Genomic DNA, 25,948 nt, shown 5'->3' with positions numbered 1-25,948 from the left:
AGGAAGGTCTATCTGAATTTCAATGTCTAATAGTTCCATCAGAGTAAGATCAAGGAAATTGGCAACTGTTTTTCTTTCTTGTCTAGGAAGGATCATTTTGTGAACCACATCAAAATAAAACTGATAAAGAGGTGATATCTCACACTTTAAGAACCTACGATGGGTGATAAGATGATGATTTCCAAAGAACTTTCTTGATATATCTATAGCGGAGGGAACATTATCAAGAGGAGGCCAGGTTACCTTGACTTAATGACCCCAGCCCCCAGTAAGAATACTCAAGATTCGAGCAAGATCAGTAGTATAAAGATTAATATTAACCCCATGAACAGTGGCTGAAAACATCTCCCCTATGGCAACTCCATTAGTTTAAAACTCATAGGCTTTCCACACTTACGTTAATGGTCACCTTGAAAAAAACAAGTGTGACCACCCCTGAGCTCTGAATTTTGAAATGAAGATATCCATTTCAGGGCCCCCAAAACCAGTGACAACTCGTCCCCTAGCCAACTAACAATTTTGAAAGTGGATAATATGAGCTGACTGAGAAGCTTTGTCAGCAGAAGTATCAATATCAAAACTGAAATCAAAATCAGGATCAATCTCATTAAAGGGTGCAGGGAGAGTAACAGGGAGAAACTCAGAGTTAGAGGAGCTGGAGGAAATAGGTGCCTTAACCTATTTCTTTGACTTAGAGGCAACTTTTTTTGTAGGGGACTTAGACAAAAAGAAAGGTTTAGAAGTAAGAGTGATTTTAGATAATGAAGAAGCTTTTGGCATAGTCTGAGATGATGGTTTCCTAGAAGAGTAGAGTTTAGGAGCCTTGCCAATTATTGTCTTCTTCATACGTACGGAGAGAATAAGAATGTCAGGAGAAGAAGCAAGAGTAGGTAGAGAAGCAGAAGTAGCTACACATTTCCTTTTACTTGCCTTAAGTGCTTCTGCCAAGGAAGCATCTTCCTGTTGCTTTTTAGCTCGTGTATGAGGAGTTTGAGAAGAAGGGACAAAAAGGGAAGGCTTCACTAGAGCATTGCCATCAATATCGATGGAGATGGAAAAAAGGGTTGCTATTTTGGTTTAGATCTAGATCTTTGATGGATTAGGTCTGCAATAGGAACATCATCTCGATCAAGAATCTGAAGAGGGACTAGAGGTGGTAGAGAGGTTCAGAAGATGGTGAATGGTTGGAAGAAAAATAAGCAAAGTGGTTTTGCATATTCTTGAACATTGCAAAATCAGGTAATTTGATTGAAATTGGGGGAGAAATGAATGGGGGTAAGGTAATATTGATATGTAGGATAATTATTGTTGCGGTAAAGGTAGTGAAGTCTGTGGATCGTTTAGAAGAAGACGATTCCATGGTGAAGAAGAAAAAAATAATGATTTAATTTTAGTTGTGTGAGTAGTGAACAATGAGAGGTGAAAGAAGTGTATTTAAGGTGGGGAGAAGGAAGATGAATCATGGATGAAGTGTATTTGGTGAAGGAAATGAATGATGAAGAGGGTCAGTTCTGATGGGAAAGGTTTGACTGCTTTTTGAAGAAGAAGGGCTTTTGGTTTTTTGGTGGTTTAAGTGTAACAAAAAAAACCATGTAGACAACCTATTTCTCTTTATGCTACTGTGGGCAAGCAATAATCATATCTGAATTCTCAAGAGAAAATGGACAAAATTGCCTTGATGTTCCAGTCTTTCTGCAAAATCAACACATAGCCGATTCAATTTATTCTAAAATCTTGGAATTAGGATACACAAAAAAATGTGTAAGACTGAATTAATCTACAATCACTTAAGAGCCGCTTATTCTAGTCAATCATTGAGGGAGATTTATACAATTTTAATCATCCCCAAGGCTAACCTATTCTTTTCAAATTGTTCTTTAATTAAAGCCTTAGTGAATATGCCAGCAATTTGTTCCCCATTCAAATAAAACATAATTGATATATGACCTTTTTCAATATTATCTCTAAGAAGCTGATGTCTAAAATCAAAATTCTTAGTTCTTTTATGTTGAATAGGATTTTTGGCTATGTTAATGGCATTTGTATTATCACAAAAATAGGAACACATCCAACATCTATACCAAAATCCATAAGTTATTTCTTAATCCATAACAATTAAGGACAACAAGATCCTGCAACAACATATTCAGCTTCAGCAGTAGACAAGGCTACTGATTTTTGCTTCTTAGTGGACTAGGTAATCAAACATGATCCAAGGAAGTATACCATGTCTGTAGTGCTCTTCCTGTCAACCAAATATCCTACATAGTCAGCATTAAAATATCCAACCAAGTTTAAATTACTACCTTTTGGGTACCATAAACTAAGATCACTGGTTTCTTTGAGATATCTAAAGATTCTTTTTACAGATTTTAGATGAGACTCTTTAGGATTTGCTTGAAATATTGCACATAATCCTACACTAAACACAATATCAGGCCTACTTACTGTAAGATATAGCAATGACCCTATCATTCCTTTATACACCTTTTGGTCCACATTAGGACCTGTTTTATCCAAATCAAGCTTTGAAGTTGTGGCTATTAGAGTGCTTATCTCTTTTGCCTCTTCCATGGAGAACCATTTGAGAAGTTATTTTAAATACTTTTGTTGATGGATCATTGTTCCAGATGTTGTTTGTTTTATTTGCAATCCCAAGAAATAATTTAGCTCCCCCATTATGCTCATCTTAAATTCACAACTCATGAGTTTGGCAAAATCATGAGTTATGTTCATGTTTGTGGATCCAAAAATAATGTCATCTACATATTCCTGCACAACCAACATATCTTTTCTATTAGTTTTTCAGAAGAGAGTGTTGTCAATTTTACCTTTAGTATGGCCATACTTCACTAGGAATTTCGATAATCAATCATACCAAGCTCTTGGTACTTTTTTCAATCCATACAAAGCCTTATCCAGTTTATACACATGATCAGGGAACTCTTTGTTTTTAAATCCTGGAGGTTGTTTAACATATACCTCCTCTTTAAGAATGCCATTTAAGAATGCACTCTTAACATCAATTTGATATAAAATGAACTCCATATAGGCAGCAGATGTAACAAGTAATCTAATAGCTTCAATTCTAGATAAAGAAGCCAAAGTCTCATCAAAATCTATGCCTTCTTCTTGATTATATCCTTGGACCACCAATCTTTCCTTGTTCCTTGTAACTGTTCCATGCTCATCAACTTTATTTTTGTACATCCACTTAGTCCAAATTACCATTCTATCTTTTAGGAGAGGAACCAAGTGCTATACTTTGCTTCTCTCAAACTGATTTAACTCTTCCTGCATGGCTATGATCTAATCAGCATCAAGCAGTTCTTTTGTTACAATCTTTGGCTTAATCTATGATAGGAATTCTTTGAACGCACACATACTTCTTAACCCAGACCTAGTAGTGATCCAGAAGTGAGATCAGTGAGAACATTCTCAATAGGATGTGATACTTGACATTTGTAACCTTTTGAGACCAAGCCTAATGAGCTACTAGTATCACTACTGATGTTCTGAGCTGGGGTAGTTGGCGGTTCAGTTCCCCCTGTCACTGTGCCTCAAGATTTAGTTCCCCCTGTTTAGGTGCCTCCTTGTTTGGTAGCTCCAGTCGATGAACTGGGTTGTGTAACCTATTTCTGAAAGTCACTTCCTTTCTGCAGGTTAGTCTTAACACATGATTAATCAAAAACTACATGCATGCTTTCTTCAACATAGTTAGTTCTGGTGTTTAAAACCCTATAAGCCATACTATGGAGTGAATAACCTAAGCAGATTCCCTCATCACTTTTAGCATCAAATTTTTCCAAATTATCCTTTCCATTATTATGTATGAAACATTTACAACCAAAGGTTCTAAAATGAGAAATGTTTGGCTTTCTTCCTTTTGGTAATTCATATTGAGTCTTCTCTAACATAGGTCTAATCATGCATCTATTTATGATATATACTACAGTACTTGTTTCCTCAACCCAAAGGTTTTTAGCAATATTTGCTGCAAGAATCATTGTTCTAGCCATATCTTTCAAAGTTCTATTCTTTCTTTCCACCACTCCATTTTGTTGTGGTGTTCTAGGAGCAGAGAAGTTATGATCTATACCACTTTCTGAACAAAATTCTAAGAACTTGACATTCTCAAATTCTGTACCATGGTTAGATCTTATAGAAACTAATGAAGTTCCCAATTTCTCTTAAATTTTCTTGATAAAAATTGCAAATACATCAAAGAAACCTTCTTTAGAGGCTAGAAATCTTATTTAGAGGCTAGAAACAAAGTCCAGGTGATCTTGAAATATTCATCAACAATTATAAAAACATACCTTTTTCCACCCTGGCTTTAAAGTCTCATTGGTCCACATAAGTCCATATTAACCAGGTCAAGACACTTGGTAGGGCTAACATGGTTCTTTGACTTAAAGCAAGATCTTACCTGCTTCCCCCTTACACAGGCACTACCTAACTTTTATTCCTTAAACTTGGGCTTGGGTGATCCCAATACCATATCTTTGGAGGAAACTATGTTTAGTTGTTTGAAACTTGCATGTCCAAGTCTCTTATGCCAAAGGAGGGGATCATTTTCCAATGCACTTAGACAAGTCAACTCTGGTCCTCATATTGCCATTATGTCAGCTTTGTATATATTTTTGTATCTTCTTGCAGTGACTACAATCTACTTGGTGTCCATCTTCTTGACTTTGACTCCTGCAGAAGTGTAAATAACTTGATTAACTTTACCACATAGTTGTGAAATGATCAGCATGTTATGCTTCAATCATTCCACAAGATAGACATCTTCTAATGCTCTTGACTCAGATGAGTCAATTTTTCCAACTCCTGTAATGATTTTCTTTTTTCCATTACCAAAAAAAACTCCCCCTTCATTGATTTTTGGGAGTGAAAGGAACTTTTTCGTATCACCAGTCATATGTCTTGAGAAAGCACTGTCCAAATACCAATGCCTTTTGCTTTCTTTCACCTCCCCCTGCAAAAAAAATTAATGGTTAGACTTAGGAACCCAGAGAAGCTTGGGTCCTGTTTTATGAGTAAAAGGATGAATTAAGTTTCTTCTAGTCCAAGCTAGCAACATGTAGTGCAACCTATTTCTCTAGCCTGAACCATTTTTTTTTTGCTCTAAGAAAATTTATTTGCCAGGTTTTGTCTATTTGATTTGCTTTTAGCAGCTACTGGACATTCAGTGGTTGGATGCCCAAGGCTGCCGCAAATATAATACAAATCTTTAGGATCATCAATACCTTTGTGGAATCCCCAACCAACCTTTTCATTGTGAATTATTTCACTCAATTTGTGAATAATTATTGAAGAATTTGTCCACCTATTAGCTCTTTCAAGATCAAGTTTTAGTTTAGAGACTTCTTGACTCAGTTTGTTTATCATGTCAGTTGCATTACTACATTCTAGTTTGTACTTTTCCAATTCAAGTTCAACACTTTTTTGTTCTTTACTCATGGCCTTTTTCCTATTTTTAGTGAGAGTCAATTTTAGGATTTCATACTTAAGATCATTATTTGAAGAATCAAATTCTGCAACCTATTTCTTGAGAGTGCAATTTTCCTTGTCAACGATATCTTTAAAAGCCTTTAAATCAATGAGATCAAATTTAAGGCTTGCAAGACTATTGAACAACTTATCCCTCTCAGAAGTTTATTCTTGAAAATCATCAATTAGTGCACTCATCAAGGAAATAAGTTTTGATTTAGAAAACAAATGTAGTTTCTCTTTAAGTTCAAGTATGCTTTCCTCAGAAGCATCATCTTCTTCATCTAAGTCTGAATCTCCAAGTGCCATGAATCCAGTTTCATCAGCTTCATCATCATCTGAGTAAGACCCTCAAACTTCTATCATTGCATGTTTCTCCTTCCTTTTGTCCTTTTTCCTTCAGTTCCTTTTCAGCCCTTTCTTTTTTTCCATTATATTTCCCAGACTGGACAATCTCTGATATGATGATCAGTTTTGCCACACTTGTAGCAGCCATTTGGATTGTCATTTGAACATTTCTTGCTACCTGTTCCCTTCTTCCTTTTAAAGAATTTGTAGAAGTTCTTAGCTATGAAGGAAACTTGTTCCTTATCAAGTTCAAATTCCTCATCACTATCAGAAGCCTTCAATGCCAAGATTTTCTCAGGAACTGTTTGTTCTTTGGTTCCATCATCTTTCATTTCATAAGTCTTTAAGTTCCCTACCAGTTCATCCAGGGTCATACCTGTGAGATCCTTATTTTCCTACTTTATTGCAGTTGCTTTAACATTCCGCTTTTATTTTGGCAGTACCTCAGTACCTTTTAAACTTGTTCCTCCTCAGTGATGATTTTTCCCAAGGAAGTCAGCTCATTTGTTAATGAAGTAAGCCTTTTCATCATATCATGCAAGGATTCATTATCCTTCATTTTAAATGTCACATACTCAGTGAAAAGAACAGAAATTCTGAATTTCTTTACCTGAGAGGTACCCTTATGTGCATTTACAAGTGTATCCCAAATTTGCTTAGCAGTGGTGAAGCTTGACACCTTATTGTATTCAACAGGTCCTAATCCATAGATTAGGATGTTCTTAGCAGTTGCATTTTTCTTTAATACCACTAAATTATTAGCAGTAAATTCACTCCTTACTTTTTTAACTGGTTCACCATCAACCATCTTAATTGGAATAGTAGGACCATCAGTATTTCTATCCCATAGTTCATAATCTTCACCTTGGATGAACATATCCATCCCGGCCATCCACCAGATAAAGTAAGAACTATCATAGAGTGGAGGTCTAGCAGTTGACTAACCTTCACTGTGCCCAGTAGGAGGTGTGGAATCCATCATTGTGATATTTTCATAGGTGTTAGCCTTATTTAAGACAATCTGCTCTGATACTACTTGGTAGAGTGTGTGCCCTACTGATTTTAATATTATACTCTACTGGTTGCCTATCTGTGGAACAAGTAAGCTAATGTATTTCATAGAAGTAAAACTTGAACACAATATTTTTATGTGGAAAACACTCAGCTCAATAAAGGTATAAAAAATCACGACTTGTAAATCTACATGATTTAACCCCAACTTCACAATAACTCTTGATCCTCAACAATCAACAAATTACAAGACTTCTTATAAACTAGGAAGTAAAACTTCTAACTCCTACTTCCACAAAAACACAAATCTTTCCAAGATAAGTGTTCCCAAGTCTTCAAGTTCCCCAACTTGAAGACGTTAATCCTAACCCAGTTTATAAATCATGACACTAGAGATTACAACTCAATATAACTCAACAATAAACCTATTACACAAACTCTATGACTCTAAGTAAAGGACCAGGTTGTTCCAATAGCTCCTTCAAGTTGTAGAACTGATTTGCTGATTGTTGACTATCTTTTTCAGTGCATGAGTAGCACACTTGATTATCGTTTGTTGTATTTAATCCAACTACCGATTGAGTCCTTTAGTTGATGTACTCTTCTATCTTCAATAGGACTTCCAGGTAGTTTCACTCTTTATTGATGCCATTTCTCTCTCCTTGATTGAATATGACTCTTCTCCTTTATCCCTTAGTCTTGTAGAACACCTTAATCAACTCAACTTCTAGATACTGCATTTATCTTTTCCTCAATTTTAGCATTTGAAATAATTTTGAGCTTCCTTGCTTATCCACTTTTATCTTAATGAATTGTAAACCTTGCATCACTTCAATATGTGAGAACTAGTAAGTTCTCTTTTATCACTTATATTGAACAACTTGCACAACATGTTTCATTCACATGTCCATCATCAAAACTTCACATTCCCTAACATTTGTAGTCTTGTATTTTTTCTTGTTGTAATATTATTAGAATTATTGTTGTAGATACTTTTGTTGTAGATGATGATGAAGATTAACACTATGAATAATTTTTTTTGTCCTCAACTCATTATGACTATGAGACATACCATATAACGGCAAAGTTTATGAGGTAAGGTAATTGAAAAAAATCTTACTCGAGATACAGTTTAAATTGCAATGTTATTTTAATATTTTTTGATTATTAATTTATAAAATTACAAGTTTCTTGCCAATAAAATTTTTTCCTCTTTCGTGCTACCGAATTTTTCTCTTTTACTTTTATGACCGGACCAACATACCAATATAGTAGATTGTTGAGATGATAATGCTCTAATTATCGCTATTAAAAAAAGAAATTATTTATATTTAAGAGGCATTTCTTCCTTACAATTTGATCTTTGCTGGGATACCTCCGTAAGCCTTCCACTTCAAATAACATTTTCTAATGTTTTAGTTGTTTATTTAACTATTCTTGTATTTTTTTTTTGTTTTATATTTTTTATCGATCAAGTTCACTTTTTGTGTGTCAAGATTGTTTTCCTAATTAAAAGCAGGGGAAGGAAATCAATGTACACATGTGTGTTGCTTAACGAAGTATGTATTTATCTTTCCACAATCATGTGAATTAACCTAGTAAACCTGTTGTTAAAATAGGAAACTATAGAATTAGTTTGTAATTTTGTACTATATTTCATTCACGAGGAAGTGTTATTGTTATGTAAAAATTCATTAGAAAATGTATCAAAAAAGAACAATCCGGTGCATAAGCTCCCGCTATGTGGGGGGAGGGGGGGAGGGGGAAAAGAAAAGGGTGATTCGAGAAAAGATTGGAGGACAAGAGTCTATTATACACAATCTTATCTTGCTATGTAAAATTAATGCATATAACATTAGTTAGTAATTTTCATATATACTATATTTCAATTCATAAGAAAATGTTTTTTGCTATGTAAAATTACTGTCGTCATCAAATTTTTTACATTTTTATTGATTATTATTGCACTCTACTAATCTGAATCTTTCGAATATATATATATAAACAAAGTTATTTTCCTCTTTCTACTTGTTTCTTTCTCAAGAAATAAATCTTAGTTCTTCTCTAGACCTTAAAACTTGAATTTGCTGAGCAGAGCTTTTTTTTTTTTTATTTGGTACGAACTTTGAAAATGATTGAAAAATTAACCAATTTTTTAAGCATATTTAAATTTATTTTAACGACCGCGCAAAGCGCTGATCAATTCGTTAATTAAAAGGAATAAGACAAAAGCCAGACCTTTTCCCTTCTTCAATTTCACAATTAAAAATAGTATAAGTAGAACACTAGGGCTATTTCTGATCCCATTATTTGGAGCAGCAAGCTGCATAGGGAAAAAGGGGCAGAAAATGAATTAGGCAATTGTTTAGTTACTCTTTTTATTTTGAACTGGAAAAATCAGCCTTCAAGAGTGATTTTGGTTTTTCGTATGTGGTGATAGAAAGATTATATAAAAGTGAGTTCATAGTCAAGTATGAAATCTTATTGTTATTGTGTACTCCCGTATTAGTATATAATTTACATAGAGGTTGCTATGGTTCTTGTCAAAGAAGTATAAGTAATTGTGCCTTAAAAATGGACCAACGATGTATAATGGTTAGTAGACCAAACGGGATGATGATTAAGATTGTTTACTAAACCATTTGCTGCATAACACCATCATCCCAACCCCTTTTACAGTAAATATGTGTGGTACCATTGAGAATGAGACACAGAGAGAGAAGAGGGGTCATTTTAGTTTTGCTAGACTTCTAACTGTTCCTTGACGTTAATTGATCTATACAATGTTAACTGAATTCACGTGAAAGAAAATATAGGAGTATGGATTTCACAAGTTGCACATTGTCTGTATTAGTGGAGTTTGGATATGAAGTAAAGAGCTTCTTATAATGCTTGTGCTAATGAGATCATATGGTTTGGTAATTAATTTATATAAGATTGTAATTGAGAAGTTAGGTTGGATAGTGACAGTTTTTATCTTAAATTCATGAGTTAAGGTGTGAGATATTAAGGTTTAACTTTAAGTTTAAAAGTTAGGGATATTGAAACTTGACACCAAATAGCATAATTGATATTGTTATTTAATATTTTTTTTAGATTGATCCCATTGGTGGTTTTCAGTTGATGTCCTACACTTTGTAAATTTGGGTAATTTGTCCTTAGCGAGGTAAGAGAGACTTTAAACTTCTATACTTACTTTCCAAACCTGATTTAAAAAATGTATTTTTTCTAGGCATGTGTTGAGACTAGCGTGAGCTTTGTAGAAACGGTAGTCTTTGAATAGTTTTGAATATGTATTTTATAGAGTGTGATGAGAATTACATAGTGGTAATATGTGAGGTGACGTTGGGACTTTGAGTATATTTTCTTCGCTTCCGTTATAGTCTCTAGGGGCACACATAGTTGCCGTAATTTGTTAGGGGCTTGTACATGCTGGCGTAGTAGACTTTTAGGGCATTATATATGCTACTGTAGACTTGTCGGGGTGCTAGGATATCATCTTCACTTTCGTTTATGACAAGACGTGAGAGTTGATTTAGTTGAGATACATAGTGGCCTTTTAAACTTCCATTTTGATCTTATTGAGCATTACCATATAAGAGATATTGTGTGCATATTATTTATATAATTTGTTGTGCCTTGTATTTTCTATCACTTATTATAGGGGTATTAAAGTAGTGAGTCGAGGATCGTACTGGGTTATATATATATTTATATATATATATATACAAAGAGAGAGAGAGAGCTCCTTACTTGCATGTCTGCAGATACGGTTGCGTAGGGCGACTAGTGGCTGACGGTCTTTACGTATGGATTCCATTCCTGAGGTGTGTCTTCTCATTGTTCATGAAGGCTATCATCTAGCTTTAGCTATTTTGATATTATATTTTTTGAGTTGGGTTTGCATGCCCAAAAGTTAAACTCATGTAACTCTGTATAGATGCTCCAATGGTCTTAGTGTGGTATTTTGACAGAAAATTTATATCTAAGTTATCGTTGTTTTCATAAAGAATTATATGGTATCTGGTTGGATAATTACTTTGTGTTAAGGATTATTTCATGCATTTGGAGTTGCATATAGTTTTATCTCAATGTTTATAGGCATTGTGAATGTATAGAGAATTGATTTCTCTCGACAAGTGGTGTTAGCGGGAGCCAGTCATGCCTCGGGGTTATTTTTGGGACGTAACCAAGTTGGTATCAGAGGCTAGTCATTAGATATCGTGTCATGGAGCAGTGTTTAGTAGGTTCTTGTTCATTGGTTTATAGGTGTCCATACTTCTGAACTTGAGGTTACAGAACTTTTAGGAAGTTTTCCCATTTCATTCATTATTTGTGCATTGAGTTGAATTAAGTCTAACCTTTAAATATTATTTTGTGGATGGTTAAGAAACGTGGTTCTTTCTTCGCTAGTCAATCTAATGCAACAGCTGCGCATGGTGCTGGTTATGATTTTACCCATGGTGATGGTCGAGTTGGGTCTCATCTAACAAGGCCTCGAAGTAGGACACAGACCAATCCTCAGCCTGAAGTTGGAAATTGAGGCCAACCCTATGTTGTTTCTTCTGAGCAAGTGTAGGATCAAGTGGATCCGGAGTCTCCAGCTGCAGTGCCAGTTACTGTACCTACTGTGGGATTGCTTACAGACGGAATGGTAAGATTGTTAAATGTAATTGAGGCATTGGATGCCAATCAAGGTTGAGTTCCAGCTCCTCAGGCTAATTCACAGACATAGACGCATATTCAGTAAAATGTTGTGGCTACTCAGGCACCTCAACAAGTTGATAAATCTATTGCAGTTGTGGGAAACCCAAGGATCTTAAGAATTTCATGGATCTTAAGCCACCAATGTTTGATGCTACACCATCTACTGTTGAGCCTCAAAATTTTATTGATCATTTCAAAAAGATATTAACTACTTTGGGATTCAAGGAGACTCGTGGTGGAGAATTTACCACTTTTTAGTTCTCAAGGTCACTCGGGGTATGGTGGACTTTCATTTTGAAGGGCAGAGAAGTATGACTACTATTGATCTCTTGGTCAGAGTTTTCAGCCATATTTATGGACAGATTAATTCTATTAACAAACAAGATGACAAAAGACACCAGTTTAATGAACTTCGAAAGGGATTTATGATAGTTACTGAATACGAAGCTAAGTACACTAAGTTGTCCAGGCGATACAAGAAAAATTGACTCCGGTCCTTTGGATGAGACACGTATGATGCTAGAGTTGCTTGATTAATCCTTAGTTCTTTTAAAATATTCCACATGGATGAAGAATATCATTAAAGAGGGTCAAAGGAATTTGATGAGGTCGAAGAAGTGCAGTGGGGCTCGAAAGCCCCTTGAAAGGGTCATGTGTTCAAGGTGCTTTGGATCCGCTTTTGATTCGCTCTAGCATTTCAAGAGTGGGTCAAAAAAGCCCCTAGTGGGACTTTTCTTATATTTTGGTTACTTTTGGGCCCTAATTATTTAAAACTTTACCAAGCTTTAAATACTTGGTAGCTAGGCTTATTTTAGTTTATTTTTTTTTAATGATGATGATTAATTCTCGAAAACTCTACTGGGAGTGTTGAGTGATTGGAAAAGCCAAAGTTTAATCTTTTTTAGAAATGGTGGTTCTATAGGAGATCTGATCCCCTATTCAGTCAAAGTAAGAGCTAGGTGCTCTTACGGTAATCAATAAGTGAGGTCTTTGTGTTTGATACACCCTTTGGGTGCCCTTTTGATATCATCTTGTGTCTATCTTTCTATTATCTATTCTTTTAATCCTTTACTTTCTGTTTGTCAATTTTATTGTTTCTTTAGTATTTGTATTTGCTCTCGGCGTCGTAGAATACTCTCGTATCACCAGGTATGATCCATTTTTGGTTGCAGACCCAAGAGAGAAAGTGAGATTATATGTGGATAGACTAGAGGCTCGTTATCATGATCTTATAATACGGAATGTGCATAATGGATCTTATTCTGAGGTGGTGTCACGACCCGAAATGAGGAGCTATCCATGATGCACATCCCAAACCGTGAAGTCCCGAGCGCTCCCTATTCTATCTGGTAATCATACACAGTATTCATACAATGTAAAGAAATGCGGAAGATTAATAAATGGAAACATGGTAACTTTTAAATTAAACTGGACAATGCGAAATAAAGTTCATAACATTCTAAGTACATGACTCTGGTCTACGAAATCCCTACTAACTGAAAATATCATCTGTCTAAACTCAGGGACAAAGCCCCAAGTGAACTATGAATCAATTAAACTAACAATGTTCTAGAACAGGCCTTCCGAAATAAGGAAGGCTCACCAATCTGTAATCTCTGACAGAATTCAACCTACTACTTAACCGGACCTTGGGGTTGTGCCTCAGTTCCTAAAATATAGTGGGTCAATATTGATGTACTGGTATGCAAAGCAATCCAAAATAATATACTTCAATAGATAACATAAGTGAGAGCATTTTATAAAAAAAATACATCATCATAAACCATTTTAAAATATAGTGGGTCAATATTGATATACTGGTATGCAAAGCAATCCAAAATAATATACTTTAATAGATAACATAAGTGAGAGCATTTTATAAAAAAAATACATCATCATAAACCATTTTAAAATCTATCGACACAGTAAATAGGCCTTTAAAAACAGTTTTGCAAATCAACTCAACATTTTTTCCTTACTTTTGAGCTAGGTGGTACACCCTACAAGTCTGATATTCCATGGGTTATATAGAATCCACCAATGACTCGGCGGGTAAGCCCCCAACCCAAGTTTTCCGCAAGAGTTGGAGTTTCTGAGTCTGATACGCAACAAGGCACTAGGCCAATGTATAATCCCTCTTGGGGACAAAATCACCCGAATCAGCAAAACACAGTTTTGGGTAATGAGTTATCTGAAATCGTGCCTTCTTTGGGAAACCGCCTAACATCTCTTAAGCCCATTTTTAACCTTTTCTGAACATGTATATTTAAGAACTCAAATTCTTAAAACCTGAATAAAATCGGACTTCTATTCTGTTCTGAGTCTGTTATGACATTATCTATTTTGGAATCGTCATACCAAGACTTGCAAGTCATATCTCTAAGCTATACATTATCATGTTACAGTCTTCTCTTTCAAAACTTTATGATCAGACCACCAAACTATTCAAATAGTATATGAAGATGCGTATAGTGAAACTAATGAAAACTTGGGTAAAGATCCTCATTTCAATTCAAAAACACGTGGTGGTCAAGTATCACGTAACAAACCATGAAATATCTTTCAATTATCACTTTAAACATTTATAAACAATAAAACACCCTTTCTTCAATTCATAATCAATATCAAGTTCAAAACAATAGTAAAACACTTATCTCAAGCTTCAAAACATGCAATTGAACAACCTACCACATGTAAAATCAAGGAGTATTCTATCAAGAGAGGGGTTTCATAATTCATGCTGGCGATTTAATCTATGCAAAACTCAAAACACATACCTACATATACACGAGTAAAAATCAATTTTTTAGGGGAGACCTCAAGACCAAAACAATATGTCTATCATTGAAAAGGGTTTCATGATTTGGGTATTCAAAACAATTGTTAAAACCCTTGTTATATATATCATAACATACTTTTAAAAGATTCATAAGATCATAACTTATACTCATAGAGTTTTTAGGACAGCTATAACGCCCCGAATCTAGTACCCAAAATGCCACACGGTGCTCATGACCCCGAAGGACTATAAGCTAACCATGACTGATATCTGTACCTATACATTACATAATATACTGTATAAATGCGGAAATAAAGGATGGAAGGCCATAAGGTTCAAAGATCTGATAAAACATAACATCTGGAGATATGGTATATCAATACCAAAATAACTGAAATAACTGTCTGTACATGCTAGTAGGAAAGCCTCTGAACTGTCTGAATAAGGAGTTGATGGGACATGTCCCCAACAAACTCCAACTACTGAAATAAATTAATTAATAAAATAATAAAGTAATGGTTATGTCATCGAAGGATGAGGACTCACTGCTAACTTTGACTGTTGAGACTGGAATGTTTCTGATGCTTTGGAGCTCGTGCTTCTGAACCTATGTTATAAAATACCATAGCGCAAATGCGTCAGTAAGATTAAATGTACTGGTATATAAGTGAGGTAGGCTAAATACAAGGGGTTTATATGCATGAACAATACTAACTAACTGAATACTATGAACGTGAGAATACATATATGGCTACATAAAATGTAACTGAGATCATGGCATCACTGAATGTGAATACTGATGACATAAGTGTTGATAACTAATACTGAGCGACTGTATCTGATAGTCTAGGTTCTGATGGAACTAGTTGAGTCCCATACTATTTCTGAGTTGACTGTATCTGCCAGTCTTAAATTCTGTAGAACTATTTGAGTTCAATTATAGAGGCTAAGACTAAAACTGTAACTGTGGAAAGTAATCATCTAATCGATAAGCCCCAATTAATGCAATGTAGCTGAGTTGGGGTCCAATATGTAACCCTAATTGGAAGGGTGTCAATACCGCGCCACTGGTAAGTATAAGCTGTGAGTGATCCCTCACCTAATAGGTACTCTAAAGAGAATGGTAGGACCCTCATCAAAATGGTTAATCCACCTCATCAACCCTCATCTAACAGGTTAGATGTCTCAATGTATGCTGGCTACGTAGTTCTGGAGCGCAAGGATTACTTCTAAGAATCACACCCTCTACTCGAAGGTGAGTTCCCATCCTTGGGCTCACATGTGCTGAATCCTACTCCTATCTAATTATACACTGAATTAATTATACTAAACTAACTGGACTGAGTTTACTGAGTTTTGTTAACTGATGGAGTATTACTGAGATTTGATAACTGACTGAGATTACTATGTTTTCCTGAGTCATGAGACTAACTGAATACTACTGAACATGGATTGACTGAGAGTATCTTGAAAACATGACACTGGCTCTAGGCACACAACTAAATTGTCAGGTACAAGTACCTCCAGGACTAGATAGCATGAAAATGACAAGACATAACATTCTTTGACACATGGCCATAGTCAACAATTCATAATACAATTATTGGAGAATTTCATGAGGAGCTTCATTATCATGGTTTGGTACATGAATAGGAAAGCATATAAACATGTCATAATTTCATAGGCTAATCTCACGAACAATCCATCAAACAATTTCAATGCACCACAATAAAATGGAAGTCATTTTAAACATAAGGGTAAAGCATGGGTTCATCAATTTGGTCATAATTGACTCCTAAATCATGATTCTTGTTCTTTGGGCATTTTATCAAACACATTTCATGTATAACCTTAGGCTTAGGCATATACACTAGTTCATACATCATGGTTACTTTATCAACTCAATTTATAAGTTTCCAACCCACATACTAGCATAATTTCATGAAAAAGTACATGAAGACTCCAACTTGGGATTCATACAACCACATCAACATAATTAAAATCAACCCACCACATGGAAATCACAATTCATGAGTTTAAAAATGGGATTCTTGAGCTTCATGGGTGAAAGAGTCCACAAATCAATACTTGACATATCTGGGTGGATGATTTCTTGAAGATTGGTGGAGGAAAACTTGAATTCGTGACTTGGGATTCAACACCTAGTGTTTCTTGTTCTTGGGGATTGATCTTTCATAGGAATCCTAATTGGATGTTGTGAATGAATAATGAGGTTATGAGCTATGATCTGGTATAATTAGGGGTTAAAACGGGTGGAAAAAGACCAAAATACCCTTTTAAAAATGACTTTATATTGCTGAACGAGATCTGTGACGGCTTGTGCGATGGTCCATCACTGGCTCAACAGTCCGTCATTCTGACCATCGCACATAGACCAAAATAGAGACTCACTGCCTTAGTAGAGACGGCTTGGGAGATGGTCCATCGCAATTTCAATGGTCCGTCAACCTGTCTGTCGCACCTTAACCAGAAGATTGACTTACTGCCTTAGCTGCGACGGTTTAGGCGACGGTCTGTCGCTAGATCGACGGTCCGTCAACCTGCCCGTCACACATAGGCGGTTCTGACAGCTCTAATTAAAACGTCCATAACTTTTTACTCTGATACTGGATTTGGACGAAATTGGTATCATTGGAAAGCTAATTCAATTTCCTACATGATAAAAAGTTGAAATTGGGTAAATTCTATCTGATTTAAATATTAATCATTAAGAAAGTCATTACTAACTCTTCTGGAGATTAAATTTTATTTAAAAAAAGTTTGGGGTATTACAACAGCCCTACATACCTTAATCGATGAAGAATTCGCAAAAAAGTTGATCCCTTGAGCTATGAAGTTTAGCGCTAAGTTGTTTTTCTCTTATGGTGTTCTTGGAAGATGAATTAGTGATCTTAAGAGAGTTAAAACATTACTAATAACGCTAATTTCATTTAAGGATGATTAGGGATGGTTTTGGATTGTAAGAATACTTGATTGCCCTTAAAATGACTTAAAACGATGTTTTTATGCCCTTGGTCCATAAGGCATGTAACGCATATCCTAAGGCCTTAGCAAGGTAGTGCCACACATTATCCATTACCCAAAATAGTCTGGGCGTCGTATTGACCATCACCCATAATGGGTTGCGAGATTCATTGCCCATGGCACAATAATTCCAGTAGCCTTAGGCAATTGGTAGGCGACGCACTCCAGTTTGCAAAGTGATAACTTTTCACTCGGTTATCAGATTGAGGCAAAATTGTATCATTGGAAAGCTAATTTGGCAATGTTTCATTTGATATATAATAGCCCCCCCCTAATTCAATATTTATAAAAAGTTATGGTCGATGGAAGTTGACCCAAGTTCAGACTCTCACTAAAACTCAATTGATAGGAAAACTATCAATTCGTCTTTGAGTTAGGGGATTTTGTGACCTCAATTCATATTCAAAGGTTTTCCCACACTATAGGAGTGATCACTGCACATATATTAACATGGAATCATTTAGTTTAGATCTATATGCGTAGGAACGATGGTCTAAATTCCATCCCAAAAGTACGGGGTGTTTCATTATCTCCCCCTTGGGATCATTCGTCCCCGAATGATGGGTAGGGACTTCTTGAAGCTCAAAAAATGTAGATAAAGAATGCAATATTGATTTGAAAATTTTTTTTCCTTAACAAATTTATGCAAAAGGATCACATGATCTTCATGATAACCCTTAGGGAAACAGGTAAACATGAAACCTGAGATAATGAAACTTGACATCGACATAATGTTGGCATGTGTTTTATGGCACATAATCAAAACATTGTAAGCTAGACCTGATTAAGATTGGTATAAGATATGAGATAAGATTCTCATGGGACATAAGAATGTTAGCATTCTCCATCTTACAAGGTACAACGATTCCCACCACCATCAAATTCAATCATTCTCACCAAGATTCCCACCATATACTCCCCTACTAACTATTTCATGTAAACAATATTCATCTCCTTCCTTCGCTTGCTCCTACAACCTTATCTCAAAAAATCTGATAAAAATTTTTCACTTACAACGACATCTACTTCCCCATATAATGCACTTCTACGCTCCCACAACCACCATCATACTAACATACAGAGGGTCATTAAAGGACCTGAGTACATGCATCATGAAATAGAGTAACACTATTTGGTTATAACATATACTTATTTAACTACTGAAGGTGGGACATGAGTTGAAGATACGATACAATCACGTAGTGTTTCATATATCAAGTGTCTAGATCTAAAGTGGAGGATCGTTCTAGCATAAACTCAACATAGCACGAGTTTTTAGGTCAACCACAATGAGAATCATGAGAGCTTACATCACGAGTCTTATAACATGAGTGTGGAATTCATGAAGTCGATGATTTAGACAAGGACTTCTACTCGAAGCTATCGGTTCTCATTTTTAGAGCTCAAATAGTCATGAGTTTGTACAACTTTATCATTTTTGCTAACCCTGATATAAAAAGAATCATTAACATACGAAAACATAGTTCCTTAGAACCAAGCATGATTTGGGACCCAAATTTATAGATCATGTACCTCAAACATAGATCTTGAATACTTGAAATATAGAATCACTAAGGGACATTATTGCTTCTAGTTTGGAGGTTGGAACATGACATGAGTTACATAGAGTGATCCAACCGTAGACATAGGACGGACTTGAGTACATAAGACATTGTTATGTGTTTATTTAAACTGAAGTAAGAGGTGCTTTCTTGAATAAGAATTGATTTATCAAACCTCTTACTTGAAATATGGAACCATAAAAAGATTCGGGAACTACTTTATTCTATCATCTCCCCCTTAGATCAAAGTTGTATTCCTAAATTTGTGGTGATACCTTCACATTAAAATCAATAGCTAAAACTCTAAACACAAATAGGTATCTCACTACATACATAAGCCTAAACTCTCTCAAATAAACTATAGTCTGAAGGCCTCGCTTTTCGAAATTTCTACGCTTAGCTCTCACTAGCCTCTATAGCCATCAGTCTGCAACTCCCACTCTCATAAGCATACACCTCCACACTCCTTATCACAAAGGGGTACCAGTATACATATGAACACTAATCCCCTTCAGGTACACTAATCCTAATATCCTCTAGCCCCCAAAGTCATCTATTTATGGCTAATGTTATCATGGGCATAGACATCCACGCTTCTAGACACAAAATACTTCATCTTCAACTCCTTACAATACATAGAATTACACCTCTATTCATATAACTTGAAACTTAACAAAATTTGTAAAACTATACCAAAGGCGCCTATTTCCCACCTATATTTCCTCAATTCAACTCAAAATAAAGCTATACAACAACTCTCCAGGCTTCTCCATAACACAAGATTTGAGAATTAAATCTAGGTATACGTGAAACGCATACACATCACACCTTATATAACAACATGCTACCTCGAGGTTCAACTTATGCTTTTGTACCTATGCCCTTATCCACTTAATGACTCAACCACAATTCATCATTTTTTATACTAGTCCTTATGTACATAAATATCACAATTATCTAATCCTTTTTCCACGAGTTGCCAACCTAAGCTATTTCACACCTTACATCAAGCCTACTAATTCATTCCCACAAAACATGCATTATCAATCATGAGCTACTATTCTTATTACTATAGTCCTCATCTAAAGTTCAAGCCTATTGTCTAATAATACCAATCATATGAAGCATGTCATATACTATACTAATCAATCAAATAGAAATATCAACCTAAGTCTCTTATTTCACTTATCTATGGCCTATAAGTCCATACTCTTCAGGACATTAATACTAAACCTCCAAATCTACAACATGCCTTCTCTCACGCACTACAAATTTACAACTACTAAAGAAAAGACAAATCAAGGGGGGTAAGGTCACATGATGAAGGTAGTTGATCTTAATCTTATATCATAACCCATTACGATCTTATCAACCTATTCTAATTTCTCACATCATAGTTACCCACCCATGCATACATCACAACTACCTTCAAAATTCCATATACAATAATGAGTCTATACTTATAACTTATTGGCTAATCTAACCATTCCCATCCTATAAGCGATTTCCATAACCACCATAACTATCCACTCTAGTCTCTTTCCCTATTCTGAATAGATTATTATCATAGACAAACACTTCCTCCACAAACTTCTATACGATCTACTAATATTGCTACCACACTAGTCTATCGCCATAAAATGAAAAATCATCACTCAACCAACGGTTATACAAGCAAAACTATTTATTTACTCAAAAGTCACCCTTCCTCTAACTTCTAACATTGTGTCTTTATATCACCAACTTCTTGGCCCAATATCACTACTAATAGGTCATGACACTTAAATATACACAACTACTCAGGTGGAAATATAGTTCTAACATTCTGCTACACATCATTACCCTTATGCATGACATCTGTAACAAGAATTTTGATAGGGACTGGATACACTTAATACTTCAGGCTAAAAATTATAATTTCATCAGGATCAAAATTTACACTAGAATCAATACGCCTTGAAGCACCAACAGACTCCTCTCAAGTCCTTGTGAAATTTCATAATCTTTTATAATTCAATTAGAAGGGACCACCTTATCTAGGCTCTGAAATTATGCTCTTGAATTGACTCGACAAGGAGACATAGTTAACGAAGTTAGAGAAAAGAAAGAATCTAGACAACTTCCAAATGGAAACAACAATGGCACGATCTAGAACATGAAGGAACGTGAAACATTTCTAAATGCCTTGTAGCCTCCTACTTATAAGTGTGGCTCGCTACACACTCATAAACAGGACTCTACCCGATGCGATTTTGTAGACACCCTGAGACTATGAATCAATTAAACTAACAATGTTCAACAACTGGCCTTCTAGAATAAGGGAGACTTACCAATCTGCAATATCTGACAGAATTCAACCAACTACTCAGCGGGACCCCGGGGCTGTGCCTCAGATTCTGAAATATAGGGGGTCAATACAGATGTACTGGTACACAGAGCAATCTAAAATAATGTACTTTAATAAATAACATAAGTGAGAGCATTATATGAAAAAAATACATCATCATAAAACCTTTGAAAATCCATGGGCATAGTAAATAGGCCTTTAAAAATAGTTCTGCAAATCAACTCAACATCTTTGCCTTAGTTATGAGCTAGGTGGTACACCCTACAAGTCTGATATTCCATGGGCTATATGGAATCTGCCATTGACTTGGCGGGTAAGCCCCCAACCCAAGTTTTCTGCAAGAGTTGGCATTTTTGAGTCTGATACATAGCAGGGCACTAGGCCAGCGTATAATCCCTCTTGGGGACAAAATAACCCGTAATGGCAAAACACAGTTTTGGGAAATGTATTATATGAACTCGTGCCTTCTTCGTGTAACCACCTAACATTTCTTAAGCCTATTTTTAACCTTTTCAGAACATGCATATTTAAGAACTCAAATTCTTAAAATCTGAATAAAATTTGACTTGTATTCTTTTCTGAGTCTGTTATGACATTATCTATTTTGGTATTGTCATACCAGGACTTGAAAGTCATATCTCTAAGCCATACATTATCATTTTATAGTCTTGTCTTTCAAAACCTTGTGACCATACCACCAAGCTATTCAATCAATAAATAAGGATACATATAGTGAAACTCATGAAAACTTAGTCAAAGATCCTCAATTTGAATTCACAAACACGTGGTGGTCTAGTATCATGTAACAAACCATGCAATCTCTTTCAATTATCAGTTTAAACATTTATAAATAATAAAATACCCTTTCTTCAATTCTAAACCAATATCAAGTTTAAAGTAATAGTAAAACACTTATCTCTTGCTTCAAAACATGCTATTGAACAACCCGCCACATATGAAATCAAGGGCAATTATAACAAGAGCGGGGTTTCTTCATTCATGTTCTCAATTTAATCTTTGCAAAGCTCAAAACACATACTTACATATACACGAGTAAAAATATATTTTTAAGGGGTAGCCTCAAGACCAAAACAATATGTCTATCATTGAAAATGCTTTCATGATTTGGATATTCAAAACAATTATTCAAACCCTTGTTATATACATCATAAGATACTTTAAAAAGATTGATAAAATCATAACTTATGTGCATAGAGTTTTAGGATAGCCATATATACCTTAATCGATGAAGAATTTGTGGAAAAGTTGATCCCTTGAGCTTGAATGTTTAGCCCTACGTTGTTTTTTCTCTTATGATGTTCTTGGAAGATGAATTAGAGATCTTAAGAGAGTTAAAACGTTACTAATAATACTAATTTCATTTAAGGATGACTAGGGACACTTTTAGATTGTAAAAAGACTTAATTGCCCTTAAAATGACTTGAAAACGACCTTCTTACGCCCTTGGGCCGTAGGTCATGCGACACATTGCCTATGGACTAATCTAGGATGTGCCACACATTGTCCATCACCTAAAATAAGCTGGGCGTTGCATTTTACGTCGCCCAAAATTGTCTGGGCAATGCATTGCCCATGGCACAACAATTCCAGTAGCCTTTGGCGATTGCTAGGCGATGCACTCCACTTTGGAAAGTCGTAAATTTTTCCTCGGGTATCATATGTAGGTGAAATTTATATCGTTGGAAAGCTACTTCAAAGATATTTCATTTGATATATGTTAGGACATCTAATTAGATATATACAAAAAGTTATGATCAAGGGAAGTTGACCCAATTTTAGACACTCATTTAAGCTCAATCAATAGGAAAACTTTCAACTCATCTTTGAGTTATGGGATTTTTGTGTCCTCAATTCAAATTCAAAGGTTTTCCCACACTATAGGAGTGATCACTACACATATATTAACATGCAATCATTTAGTATAGATCTATACACGTAGGAACGACGGTCTAAATTCTAGCCCAAAAGTACGAGGTGTTATAAGGTGTTTACACTGCTTTTCATTTTAAGTCTTACTATGTGATGGGAAAGATTAATCGAGAAAACAAAAGAACATGTAAATTGGGTGGTTTTAGTAGTGCTCCATCTAGGAACAATAGTTGTTTTCATCATAGATAGTCTAGGCCTGCACAGTTAGAGTTTGTGGGTCAGTCTTCAAGGAATAGTTATCTAGCTAGAAAGGATCAACAACAGATGCAGTGAAAGAGTAGTGGTTCCTTTTTGATTGGACATCATCCAAACTGTTTTAGTTGTGGCAGGAATCATAGTGGGCATTATTTTGGAGTTGGTGGTCCTTGTTATACTTATGGTGAAAGAGGGCATATCCCTAAGTTTTATCCTAAGGGAGATTCAAGTTCTAGTAAAGCTGCTACATAGGTGAAGAGAGATATTGTGGGTAATCATGCTCACACTCAGCCAACTAGGATCGCTTCATAGGGTGCTTGTGGACAGTGTCGACAGGGTATTCAGGGTTCTCAGATAGTAGGTGGACCACTGAGATTCTTTAAAATTTCCAGACAGGAAATAGAGTAATTGAATACAGTAGTCATAAGTATTATCACTATAAATTCTCATAAGACATATGCTCTTCTTGATGCCGGTTCTACGTACTCGTTTGAGTCTCTATCTTGTGCTTTATTTTTAGAAAGAAAGGTTGAGACTATTATTGTGCCATATATTGTTATGACCCCTATAGAGGAGACTTTATCAGTGGATAGAGTTTATAAAGATTATGTGATTTCTGTTCAAGGTAAATACACCATAGTTGATCTACTTGTGTTGCCAATATGATTATGGGTATGGATTGATTGGCATCATGTTATGCTTTGGTTTAATGTTATTATAAGCTTATACATTTTTACTTTCCCTGAAGAAAACCTTTAGTGTGGAAAGGTATGACTCATGTTATTCAAGGAAAGATAAATAAAGCAGAAATTGGACAAACACTACCAACTATAGCTCTTTTTCAAAATTTTGGCTTAATCTACTATTTTTGCAATAGATTAAGGGGACACCGAAGCTTGTCTATAAAAAAAAATTCAATTTTTAGTTAGTCATTTGTTTCGTAGTTTAATGGTTGTTAGTAATTATCAAGTAGTATGCTGGGCTTTTCAACTACACTGAGTTTTTAAGGAAAAATTCTTTACAGATTAATAAGAATCTAGTTACACTTTCGACATTCTTTATAGTTTATTAAGTAACTAATTACATCTTAGAATTTTGACTTGAAAGTTAAATTATTTATCAGAACTTGCACGAATGCAATAAAAAATGGCCTTGATAAGATTAATGAAGCATTCAGTAGAAGTTAGTCCATATCATCTTGAAAACACAAGCCACAGGAACATAGAAATCTAAGGGTGTTAAAATTAAAAATCAATAAAACTATAAGCATATGTAAAATTTAGTCAACCTTATCCAATGTACAAACAAAAGGGGAAACTTTAAGCATTCCGAACTCAGACAAATTATTTCACTGGGGCTGATTAGACTAAGACCCTCATTTAAATGAATGTTCTTTGTTTCCTCTGTAATTTTGCATCTTCCAAGTATGGCTCATAGTGGAAGAATTTGGGGGTTTTGCCTTTAGAATTGTATCATATATAAAGCCAATAGCAGCAACTAAAATGAACTTTTGAACAAATAGATATACCTCATCTATTCGAACAACTAAAATGCTGGATTTTTCACAGAATTGGTGAAGTAATGTGGTTTTCAAGGAAAAAGATTTTTCATGTTTTGATGAAAGAAAATATATTCTTTTCAAAAAGGAGGAGTTATAGGATAATTTCAAGTAATTTTAGTATGTAAATAATACCAGTAAGGGGACAAAAGGAAAAAAATTCCAATGAAACACTGGCATGCTTCATAAATGTCACCAGTTTGCACGAGTCATGTTATTGTATATCAAGTGACGTATTCAAAAAAGAAATAATCTTGGTCCCTTAGAAAAATATAAAGAACAATATGAAACAAATTAAACATCAATCAATGACAATAAAAGAAAATATTGAAGGCCCGACATTTAGCAGAGAAGGTGAGAATGCAAGAAAGTTGAAAGTTCTGTAGAACAACGCCTTGTTGTGGAATTCCTAGCAATTATTAGTTTTATATTGAAAGTTCACATTGTTATTACTCAAATAAGCAAGAAAATACAACAACAGTAGATGCCCTAAGCTTCACACAAATATATTGCTACTAACCTGCAAAATAAGCACCTTGGACGGCGGAGGCGAGACATGGAAGAATCTTTCTCAAAGAAATAGACATGAAGAAAGAACATAAATGAAAAATTAAATAGATATTACTCAATTGTTTTATGCATATCTTCAAAAACCTTGACTACATCACAATGCGTAGCGGAGTTAGCATAGAAACCTCTGGAGAAAAAATATTCCTGCATAGGACACACGATGAAACATGAAAAAAAAGACTGAAAGAATAAATTTGTATGCTTAAAAGATCTAAAGACATACCCTGAACTAAAGAAGACAAAAATAGCATAAGATTATAAATGGCTGAACTAACCTTACTAAACTAAAGAAAAATATTATAAATGGATTTTAGAAATTAATTAGGATATGAGTATCAAAAATTTGGTTAAAAAATCAAAGCAACATTAGAAATTCATAA

The sequence above is a fragment of the Capsicum annuum genome, chromosome 11 (genome assembly GCF_002878395.1).
Source record: "Capsicum annuum cultivar UCD-10X-F1 chromosome 11, UCD10Xv1.1, whole genome shotgun sequence".
Taxonomy (NCBI): Eukaryota; Viridiplantae; Streptophyta; class Magnoliopsida; order Solanales; family Solanaceae; genus Capsicum; species Capsicum annuum.
The sequence above is the reverse complement of the archived record's forward strand: the minus strand, read 5'-3'. Positions refer to the sequence as shown.